Source organism: Carettochelys insculpta, chromosome 9 (assembly GCF_033958435.1).
Source record: "Carettochelys insculpta isolate YL-2023 chromosome 9, ASM3395843v1, whole genome shotgun sequence".
NCBI classification, from domain to species: Eukaryota; Metazoa; Chordata; order Testudines; family Carettochelyidae; genus Carettochelys; species Carettochelys insculpta.
Genome location: NC_134145.1, coordinates 45,402,329 through 45,413,935, shown reverse-complemented (window position 1 = coordinate 45,413,935; position 11,607 = coordinate 45,402,329).

Sequence of the window (11,607 nt, the reverse complement as noted above, 5' to 3'; positions counted from 1 at the left end):
TTTAAAGAAGTGTTCCTGTCTTTCACTAATGTTAATTAGCAGGGTGTTGAGTTTCTTACAGTAAATCATTTATATTGGAGCGAATCTTTCCAGTGCCAAACTTTCTGTATAATTTTAAAAGCAAGTTTAACAATGCCCTCTACTGGATTCATAACTGCAATGACAAGAAGTGATGATCAAATAGGGAATGCAGTTAAATCCAAGCAACGCACCATGGTTGAACTGAATATTGAGTGAATATTAGATCCCTATAGAGAAGTTCAGATTTGTGCTTTGTCCAGGTTTCATGAGTCTAAATCATTTAGCTCCTCCGTCAAATAACACTACTGCAGTTAATGGAAATATTTTTCACTGAACAGTTAAATAAAATATTTATAGAATCATAGAGCATAAGACTAGAAGGGACCTTGAGAGGTCATCAAATCCAGTCCTCTGCCCTTTTGGCAGGACCAAGTACTGTCTAGACTATCCCCAACACATGCCTGTCTAAACTGCTTTTAAATATCTCCAGTGATGGAGATTTCACAACTTCCCTAGACAATTTATTCCAGCGTTTAACCATTCTGACAGTTGGGAGGTTTTTTCCAAATTTCCAACCTAAACCTCCCTTGCTGCAGTTTAAGCCCATTGCCTCCTGTCCTATCCTCAGAGGCCAAGGAAAACAATTTTTCTCCGTCTTCTTGTCACCCTCCTTTAGGTACTTGAAAACCACTATCGTGTCCCCTCTAAGTCTTCTCTTTTCTAAACTAAACAAGCCCCGTTCTTTCAGTCTTCCCTCATAGCTCATGTTCTAGAGGCCTTTAATCATTCTTATCTCTCCGCTCTGGACTTTTTCCAATTTCTCCACATCTTTCTTGAAAGGTGGTGCCCAGAACTGGACACAGTACTCCAACTGAGGCCTAATGAGCGCTGAGTAGAGAGGAAGAATGACTTCCCATGTCATGCTCTCAACACTCCTGGTAATGCATCCCAGAATCACATTTGATTTTTTTTTTTTTTGCAACAGCATCACACTGTTGAATATTCACCATGTTATCAAGAGGGCAGCTGTCTAGGTTTCAGAGCTTTAAGACTCTACCATATTGTTTCACAATAACTTAGTAATAGTTATGGTCACAAATTTGGCCCTGACCCTGCAAATGGATCCATGTGGGTGATCCTTTGCACCTTTGCAGAGGAACTCCATTGACTTGATTGGAACACTTAATTGACATATGGTTCTGCACATGTGGATTTGATTGCAAAATCATAGCTTTGATTGTAGTATTAAGGAAAGAGAGGTAGAAAGATGCCAGTCAAAAAATATTGAGCTCCACATAACCCGCTGAAAAGTGATATAAAGATTATGGTCTTTCTTAAAATTGTGTTACTGCAGCACTGAAGCCTTTGTACTTTTTAATGTTTTTTTTTAAATACTGAGCAAATGTTCTGTAAGCAGGCAGAAGAGTTATTAAGATGGAGGTATTAGTATTATTAACCCCCTCAAGAGCTCTAATCAGGGAGCAGGGCCCCCTTATGTTAATTTCACAAAAGGTCAGTAGAACAATTGTAACTGTGAAATTAAAGAACAGCTATTGTAACAGCAGTCTGTCTCTTCAGGTGTCTTTGACATTGAATAATAATATATTATAGATAGTATCAGAGGGGTAGCCATGTTAGTCTGCATCTGTAACAGCAACGAAAGGGTCTGTGGCACCTTGTAGACTAACAGAAAAGTTTTGAGCATGAGCTTTCGTGAGCACAGACTCACTTCATCAGGTGCTGGTCTTGGAAATCTGCAGGGCCAGGTATAAATAAACCAGAGCAAGGGTGGGGATAACAAGGTTAGCTCAGTCAGCAAGGGTGAGGCTTACTACCAGCAGTTGATCTGGAGGTGTGAACATCACGGGAGGGGAAGCTGCTTTTGTATTTAGCCAGCCATTCACAGTCTTTGTTTAAGCCTGAGCTGAAGGTGTCGAATTTGCAGATGAATTGTAGCTCAGCAATTTCTCTTTGGAGTCAGGTCCTGAAATTTCTTTGCTGTAGGAGAGCTACTTTTAAGTCTGCTACTTTGTGACCTGGGAGATTGAAGTGCTCTCCTACCGGTTTTTGTATATTGCCATTTCTGATATCTGATTTGTGTGCGTTTATTCTTTTACGTAGAGACTGTCCAGTTTGTCTGATGTATATAGCAGAGGGGCATTGCTGGCACATGATGGCATAAATTATATTGGTAGATGTGCAGCTGAATGAACCCACAATGGTTTGGCTGATCTGGTTAGGTCCTGTAATGGTGCTGCTGGTGTAGATATGTGGGCAGAGCTGGCAACGAGGTTTGTTGCATGGATAGGTCCCTGAGTTAGAGTGACTGTGGTGCGGTGTATAGTTGCTGGTTAGGATTTGCTTCAGGTTGGCAGGTTGTCTGTGGGCAAGGACTGGTCTGCCTCCCAAGGCCTGTGAAAGTGGGGGATCATTGTCCAGGATGGGTTGTAAATCCCTGATGATGTGCTGTAGAGGTTTTAGCTGAGGACTGTAGGTGATGGCTAGTGGTGTTCTGTTGGTTTCTCTCTTGGGCTTGTCCTGTAGTAAGAGGCTTCATGGCACACGTCTGGCTCTGTTGATCTGTTTTTTCACTTCCTCAGGAGGGTATTGCAGTACAAAAGCAGCTTCCCCTCCCTTGGTGTTCACACCTCCAGATCAACTGCTGGTAGTAAGCCTCATTCTTCCTGACTGAGCTAGCCTTGTTATCCCCACCCTTGCTCTGGCTTATTTATACCTGGCCCTGCAGATTTCCAAGACCAGCATCTGATGAAGTGAGTCTGTGCTCACGAAAGCTCATGCTCAAAACTTTTCTGTTAGTCTATAAGGTGCCACAGGACCCTTCGTTGCTGATATTGTAGATAGTATATATAGTTTATGAAGACTGTCCTCCAAGGTTATTTCAATTTCTCTGATAAGGATGAATAACTAGATTTTTAAAGTATCACAGGGGTAGCCTGATGAAAGGGGTCTTTGCCCTTGAAAGCTTATGCTTCAAAAAATCTATTAATCTATAAGGTGCCACAGGACCTCTAGATTTTTAACGGTCTTTCCATGTTGCTGTGGTCAGCCTCACAATGCTTAACTGGTTTACAGCCTAAATCTCATTTTCAAAAGAGATTTAGTCATTTAGCTATCTAAATATCCATAACAGTCAATGGCATTTAGAATCCTAAATTCCCAAATCCATTTGGAGAATAGGATTTAGGCTCCTAAATCAATTACGCAGCACAGCACTGAGAAGCAATGTCTAAATAGTTTTTAAAAATGTGGGTGCAAGCTGCTTAAAAATCACCACAAATCATTATGGCTACATCTACACTTAGGACAAACTTTGAAATGGCCATGCTAATGGCCAAATTGAAGAATGCTAATGAGGCACTGAAATGAATATTCAGCACCTTATTAGCATGCTGCTGGGTGCGGCACTTCAAAAGTGCCATATTTCGCTCCCACGTGGCTTGTTTAGATGGGGGAAGGACCCTGCCAACATCAAAATCTCCTGATAGGAATAAGGTGATTTCGATGTTGGCAGGGTCCTTTTGAAAATGACCCCCCACCCATGTAGACAAGCCTCACAGGAGCAAAACGCAGCACTTTGAAAGTGGCATGGCCAGTGGCATGCTAATAAGATGCTGAATATTCATTTCAGTGCCTCATTAGCATTCTTCAATTTGACCATTAGCATGGAAATTTCGAAGATTTTCCTAAGCATAGACATGGCCTATGTGAATGATATCAGACTACTTATAGACAAACAGTATTTCTGTTAAAACAAAAAGCAGTCAAGTAGCACTTTAAAGACTAGCAAAATAGTTTATTAGGTGAGCTTTCATGGGACAGACCCACTTCTTCAGAAAGCTCACCTAATAAACTATTTTGCTAGTCTTTAAAGTGCTACTTGACTGCTTTTTGTTTTGATAGTGTATAGACTAGCACAGCTTACTCTCTGTTAGTATTTCTGTTAGCTAACCATTCCCTGTGTAAATTACCTGTTAGTCACTCATAACTCTAATGGAATCCTCTGAAGTCACCTTTTCTTTTCTCCAGTGAGCAGCCAGATTGCCCACTCCCCATTCTTATATTTATATGTCTTCAAACATGTGGTGGAGCTTTGTGGGAGAGAAATGCCTGTTGCTAGGGAAACGTGAGGGAGCTAGATTCCCAGCAGTTTGGGACACCTCAGCTGATGCCTGCTAACTTTCACAAGCAGTGCTGATTTTCAAGACTGCACCAAACTAGTAACCCAAGGCTCAACTCAAGTGGTTTCTGGTTCTGTGTAGATATTTAGTACACCTGTATGTAACCAAGAAAAGCCCTTCATCTCAAATGCATAAAAATACCTCACATAGGCTACGTCTACACGTGAAGCCTACATCGAAATAGCTTATTTCGATGTAGTGACATTGAAATGGGCTATTTCGATGAATAACGTCTACATGTCCTCCAGGGCTGGCAACGTCGATGTTCAACTTCGACGTTGCGCAGCCCAACATCGAAATAGGCGCAGCGAGGGAACGTCTACACGCCAAAGTAGCACACATCGAACTAGGGATGCCAGGCACAGCTGCAGACAGGGTCACAGGGCGGACTAGCGCTTCCGGGGCAACAGCTAGCCGCTCCCTTAAAGGGCCCCTCCCAGACACACTCAGCCTGCACAGCACGCGGTCTGAAGAGCCATAGGCACGCGGACCTCGGGTGATGCAGTCATGGACCCCCAGCAGCAGCAGCAGCAGCAGCAGCAGCCAGAGGTCCACCCAGCCCTCCCGGCAGGAGCAGGGCTTGCCCTGCTCCATGCCATGCGGGAGGCAGCTGAGCACCTCCTTGCTACAGCAGAGGAGGAGCTGCCCCCAGGGCAGCAGGGCTCAACCCCCAACCCTGCAGCACCCCGCCCCCACCCCCGCCTCACACGCCGGTGGCTGTGGAGCTACCCCACCAGCACCGACTGGTGGGAGCGGCTGGTGCTTGGGGAGTGGGACGACGACCGCTGGCTCAGGAACTTCAGAATGAGCTGGAAGACATTTATGGAGCTGTGCCAGTGGCTCAACCCCGCACTCAGGCACCAGGACACCACCATGCGGCGTGCCCTCCCAGTGGAGAAATGGGTCGGCATCGCTGTCTGGAAGCTGGCCACTCCCGACAGCTACCGATCCGTGGGGCAGCAGTTTGGTGTCGGCAAGGCCACCGTCAGGGCTGTCTTCATGGAGGTAAGCGAACCCACGGAGGGAGGGCAGGGCAGGGGAGGGGGGCCCGGGCAGAGGAGGGCAGGGGAGGGGAGGGGAGGGCGGAGGAGGGCAGGGCAGGGCAGAGGAGGGCGGGGGAGGGCAGGACAGGGCAGGGCAGGGCCACGCACACCCTGCTCACCCCTCATTGGTGCTGTCCCATGTGCTTTCTCTGCAGGTTGTGCGTGCCATCAATGCCATGCTCCTGCACAGGCTCGTCAGGCTGGGGGACCCAGATGCCACCATCGCGTCCTTTGCCACCCTGGGCTTCCCCAACTGCTTCGGGGCTCTGGATGGGACTCACATCCCCATCCACGCCCCGCATCACAGTGGAAGACGATACCTGAATCGCAAGGGCTACCATTCGTGGTCCTCCAGGCCTTGGTGGACAGCCGGGGATGTTTCCAGGAATTTATGTGGGCTGGCCTGGCAGCACCCACGACGCCCGGGTTTTCCGGAACTTGGGCCTGTGCCGCCGGCTGGAGGCGGGGACCTACATCCCCCAGCGGGAGATCCCTCTGGGGGACACCACAGCTGTGTCTACACGTGCACGCTACTTTGAAGTAGCAGCACTAACTTCGAAATAGCGCCCGTCGTGGCTACTCGCGTCGGGCGCTATTTCGAAGTTAACTTCGACGTTAGGTGGCGAGACGTCGAAGTCGCTAACCTCATGAGGGGATCGGAATAGCGCCCTACTTCGACGTTCAACGTCGAAGTAGGGACCGTGTAGACGATCCGCGTCCCGCAACGTCGAAATTGCCGGGTCCTCCATGGCGGCCATCAGCTGGGGGGTTGAGAGATGCTCTCTCTCCAGCCCCTGCGGGGCTCTATGGTCACCGTGGGCAGCAGCCCTTTGCCCAGGGCTTCTGGCTGCTGCTGCAGCAGCTGGGGATCCATGCTGCAGGCACAGGGTCTGCAACCAGTTGTCGGCTCTATGTATCTTGTGTTGTTTAGTGCAAGTGTGTCTGGGAGGGGCCCTTTAAGGGAGCGGCTTGCTGTTGAGTCCACCCTTTGACCCTGTCTGCAGCTGTGCCTGGCACCCTTATTTCGATGTGTGCTACTTTGGCGTGTAGACGTTCCCTCGCAGCGCCTATTTCGATGTGGTGCCGCGCAACGTCGAAGTTGAACATCGACGTTGCCAGCCCTGGAGGACGTGTAGACGTTATTCATCGAAATGTTGCTACATCGAAATAAGCTATTTCGATGTTGGCTTCACGTGTAGACGTAGCCCACCATGCCTCTCTGCGTCATCGCAGATGCGGCATACCCCTCCGGCCCTGGCTCATGCACCCGTACATGGGCCATCTCTCCGCTAGCCAGGAGCGCTTCAACCAGCGCCTGAACCACGCGCGCCAGGTGGTGGAGCGCTCATTTGGCCGCCTGAAAGGACGCTGGAGATGTCTCCTGACCCGCCTGGATGCGGGCCCAACAACATCCCCCTGACTGTGGGTGCCTGCTGCGCCCTGCACAATTTGGTGGAGAGCAAGGGGGAGGCCTTTTTCCAGGGCTCGGCTGTGGAGGCCGGCAGGGCCGACGTGCAGCCACCCGCTGCCCCCAGTCGGCAGGTGGACCCCAAAGGGACCTGGGTCCGGGAGGCCCTGCGGGCCCACTTCGATGATGAGGCCACGGGGTGAACTCTGCCAGGCCCCCCACTGCCCGCCCCTTCCTCCACCACACTCCTGCCCCAACGCCCACACCATGGAGCACCCAACCGCACCCCACCTCCCACTTTTCCTGGACAAATGACAGCACACACTTGTGGCTGAACTTAAACTGCTTTTTCTTTGAGAACTTTTTTTTTTAACTCTAAATATATAAAACAAGAACAAACTATATACAACGTGTGGAACCAAAGTAATATGTACAAATAAAACAATAGTAAGAAAAAAGTGTGCTCATTAATAAAAAGAAAACCAGGGAGGATAAAGGGGAGAACTATTTACATGGGGGGGACGGGGCAAACGGGGGGCACAAAATAATAAGTTCAAACTATATACAAGGGGGGAGGCCACGTCCCAGGCCCCTCACCCCTAAAGTCCGGCACTGGGCGTGGGCGGCCGGAAGCCCCGCTGCGGCCGCAGCCCTGTCCGGGGCTGGCTGGGGGCGGGGCGGGGCGGACCGGAAGATATGCCCGGCGAGTCTCAGCTGGCTCCAGGGGTACCTCGGCGCTCCAGCCCTCGGTGGTGGGTGGCGGGGCGAAGGCAGACGGGACGGCGACGGGCGGAGCAGCTGGTGGTGCGGTGGGTGGAGCAGGCACGTCGGGCGCTGCGGCGGCCGGCGCAGCATGGGGGGCCAGGTAGTCCACCAGGCGGTTGAAAGTCTCCATGTAGGCCCCCCATGCCTCTTGGCGCCAGGCCAGCGCCCGCTCCTGCAGCTGCAGGTGCTGCTCTGCGACCTCCAGCTGCCGACGGTGGATGACCAGAAGCTGGGGGTCCATCGCCATCGCCTGGTGGTGGTGCGGGGTCCACCGTCTAGCCCGCCGTGGGGCCGGTCGGTCCTCAGCCGAGGGGCTTGCCTGGAGCGATGGCCCCAGAGGGCTCTCCGGGACCACTGATGCCACGCCGGCGCTCTCTTCTGGTCCTTCTGATGGTGCAGGTGCGGGACACAGGAGAGGATGGGGGGAAGAAGAATGGAGACAGGCGTTAGTGTGGGCCCCGAGCTGTGGCCTTTGTTCCCCCAGCCCTGTGCTGCAGGTTCCCCATCCCCGTCCCTGGGAGATGCTGCTGTGATGGATGGGGTTCAGGGGTCCCCCTTCACTGCACCCCGTCCCCTGGTGGGAGCGACTCTCACTTCACTCCGCAGGGTCTGACAGCAGGAGAGGTTTCTTAGGCCACAGATGCCTAGTTTCTCCCAGGAGTGACAGCACCAGCTGTCGGAAGAGACAGTCCTTCCAACCCGTCCTGGGGAGAAGACCCCAAGGGGTGCCTCTCTGGGATGCAGCTTTCCCCCTCCTCAGGCTGGCTGCCTTCCAGCTCTCCCTTCCCCTAGCCTCTACATGTGGCCCCCGCCCGCCCCCCCCAATTCCAAGCCAGCTCGGCTCCTCCCTCCTCTTTGTTCAGGGCAGAGGTGTCACCTGCCAGCTGTAGCCCCACTATCATCCTTTGCCCCTGGGAGCTATTCGGCTCTTGTTGCTCATATCTAGCCTGAGTCTCCCTTTTGCACTTCCCCCACTCCATCACATGCTGCTGCTGCTGCTGCTGCTGCTGCTGCGGGGTGTCCCACCCCCTCCTCCCGGGGGCCCCTCGAGGTTCCGCTCCCCCCTGCCCCAGGGATGGGGCATGGCACTGTCGTGCGGGGTGGGGGGGCGGGGCAGGGGCTGATGCACTGCTGTGAGGGACATGGCCCTGCTGTCCTTGGGGCCATGGCCATGTGAGCATGTGGGGGGCCCTGGACACATATTTATTACCCCCCACCCCTCAAGCCCAGGGGTTTACACCAGAGGGGGGTACATACCTGTCGGTCCACTCCCACGGTCTGGAGATCCCCGGGGGGCGGAGGCCCGGCTGCTGCTCCGGGATGGCAGGAGGAGGATCTGCAGCCCGGATTCTGCGGAGGAGGAGCCCCCGTCCTCCTCCTCCTCCTCCTCCTGCTGCGATGTCCCAGGGGTGGGCTCCGGGGGGAGCCCCCGGGGTGCAGGGCTTACCTCCGGGGCGGACTCCGGCTGAAGGGCCTGCTGGGGCTCGTCGGCCGAAGTATCAAGGGTGGCCGGAGGGGAGGAGGTGTGCCGGGGGCCCAGGATGTCCCTGAGCTCCCTGTAAAAGGGGCAAGTGACGGGGGCGGCCCCAGATTGGCTGGCCACATCCCGGGCCCTGGAGTAACCCTGCCGCAGCTCCTTCACCTTACTCCTGACATGATCAGGAGTGCGGGCAGCGTGACCCCGGGCAGCCAGGCTGTCGGCCAGCCGAGGGAACGCATCCGTGTTCTGCCTCTTGCTCCCCATTACCTGGAGCACCTCCTTCTCGCTCCAGAGCCCCAGCAGGTCCCGCAGCTTGGCCTCCGTCCAGGAGGGGCCCCGCTGCCGCTTGCCAGCCTGGCTGCCCGCCTGGCTGGGCTGGCCGCCCTGGCTCCCCTTGGGGGGGGTCCCCTGGGGGCGCTGGGGGGGCTGCCGGGCAGCCATCGCAGCTGGGTGGGTGGCTGTGCTGGCTGAGGAACATGCAGGCTGGCCGCGTGTCTGGGCTGCCGCCTGCACGTTCCCTCAGCTTCCTGCACAGGAAGGGAGGGGGAGGGGACCTTTAAGGGGCCGCTCCATGCGGCCACCATTGAGCTGAGGGGCTGGAGAGAGCGTCTCTCAGCCCCTCAGCTGATGGCCGCCATGGAGGACCCCGCAATTTCGACGTTGCGGGACGCGCAACGACTACACGGTCCCTACTTCGACGTTGAACGTCAAAGTAGGGCGCTATTCCTATCCCCTCATGGGGTTAGCGACTTCGACGTCTCACCGCCTAACGTCGAAGTTAACTTCGAAATAGCGCCCGACGCGTGTAGCCGTGACGGGCGCTATTTCGAAGTTAGTGCCGCTACTTCGAAGTAGCGTGCACGTGTAGACACGGCTATACACACATTTTGGCAGGTCCTTTAGCAATTCTGTACTTTTAAAACTATCAAATGAATCATAATTTTATCCACAGAGGGCTGGGTAATGGAAAAATTTCCAGACCAGCTTTAATCTTCTTGTGAACCTTTGAGCCAATGGTATGCCTGCCCCATTTGAAGATTTATTTATTAAGGTAACAGAGAGGTCGAAGGCAATGAACCTTCCACTTCTGTAAGTTATGGGTCTGGTGACCTGCAGTAGGAATTAAAATTGATTTCTACTTATAACTCCTGTGAGCTGTCCCTTTCGTACATGCAGACCCAGAATCTTGGATCTGAGTATCAGCAGCTCTAACAGACTTAAAGCAGACATATATGTTTTTTCATTTGTGTATAGACTTGCTTTGCAGCTAAATACTTGTCTATTTATTATAAAAATAATTTCCAATGGCAAAGGGAAAAATGGAAATCTTGCTTGTAGACTTGTGAGATATAATCGTGTTACAAGCTATTTAAAAAGTCCAAGGCTACATCTACACGTGCCCCAAACTTCGAAATAGCCACGCAAATGGCCATTTCGAAGTTTACTAATGAAGCGCTGAAATGCATATTCAGCGCTTCATTAGCATGCGGGTGGCAGCGGCGCTTCGAAATTGATGCGGCTTGCCGCCGTGCATCTCATCCAGACGGGGCTCCTTTTCGAAAGGGCCCCGCCTACTTCAAAGTCCCCTTATTCCCATGAGCTCATGGGAATAAGGGGACTTCGAAGTAGGTGGGGTCCTTTCGAAAAGGAGCCCCATCGGGATGAGCTGTGCAGTGGCAAGCCGCGTCAATTTCGAAGCGCCGCTGCTGCCCGCATGCTAATGAAGTGCTGAATATGCATTTCAGCACTTCATTAGTAAACTTCAAAATGGCCATTTGCGTGGGCATTTTGAAGTTTGGGGCATGTGTAGACACGGCCCAAGATCCTTCCACTTCTGCTCACCACATAGAGAATCTTAAGGAAAGTATTTGTAAATGTCAAACTTATCTCTCCTGTGCAGGTAAACAGGAAAGTCCCTATTGTACACAGCATGTCACAGTCAAAAAATCCAGCAACATATCATATTGATTTCATTCAACTACCTACTACAAAGAAATTTAATGAAGTTGGTAGTGATAAAGGACAAGCCACATGTTTTCTTTGCCAGTGTACCAAATACCTCTAGTAAAACATTGTCATCTCTACCTCCATCATAGGATGATCTATTTTAATAGCATGTGAGGAGCCATTGATCTTACAGGTAATAGATAATCCTAAAGCAGCAGCATCCTAGAAAAGTAGAATAAAAATCACCAGCTACTATTTCCACTAGAAAGCAAGTAATAATAAGAGCTACATTTTACAGGGTCAAAGTAATATTTGCTTCATGTAAAATATTTGTAATATTACTAATCAAACCTAACTGGCAGACTGTATTAAAATTGGGGGAGAGTGATAGTGTTAATATGTGAGGGGATGCATGGGCCAGTTCTCAAAACGTTAGATTTGATTTTCCACCACATTTGATCAGCCAAATACAAACAAACTCTGAAAGCTTTGGGCAAGATTTTGGGGGTTTTGCTGACATACTACCAGGGAAGAAATCTCAGAATGCATGAGATCATTGTGGTAGAATGTGTTTGAATATGTTAACAGAATCAAAAGTCAAGAAATATTCTGAAGGCAATTTATGGTGGTAATTTCATGCAAGTTTTCTGTGTTGCCTATTCCATGAAGCTGCCCTCATCTGGCTTCCTAAATGGATATGTGCCAAATCAAACTGTAAATATTAAGAGCTGCCAAGAGAAATTG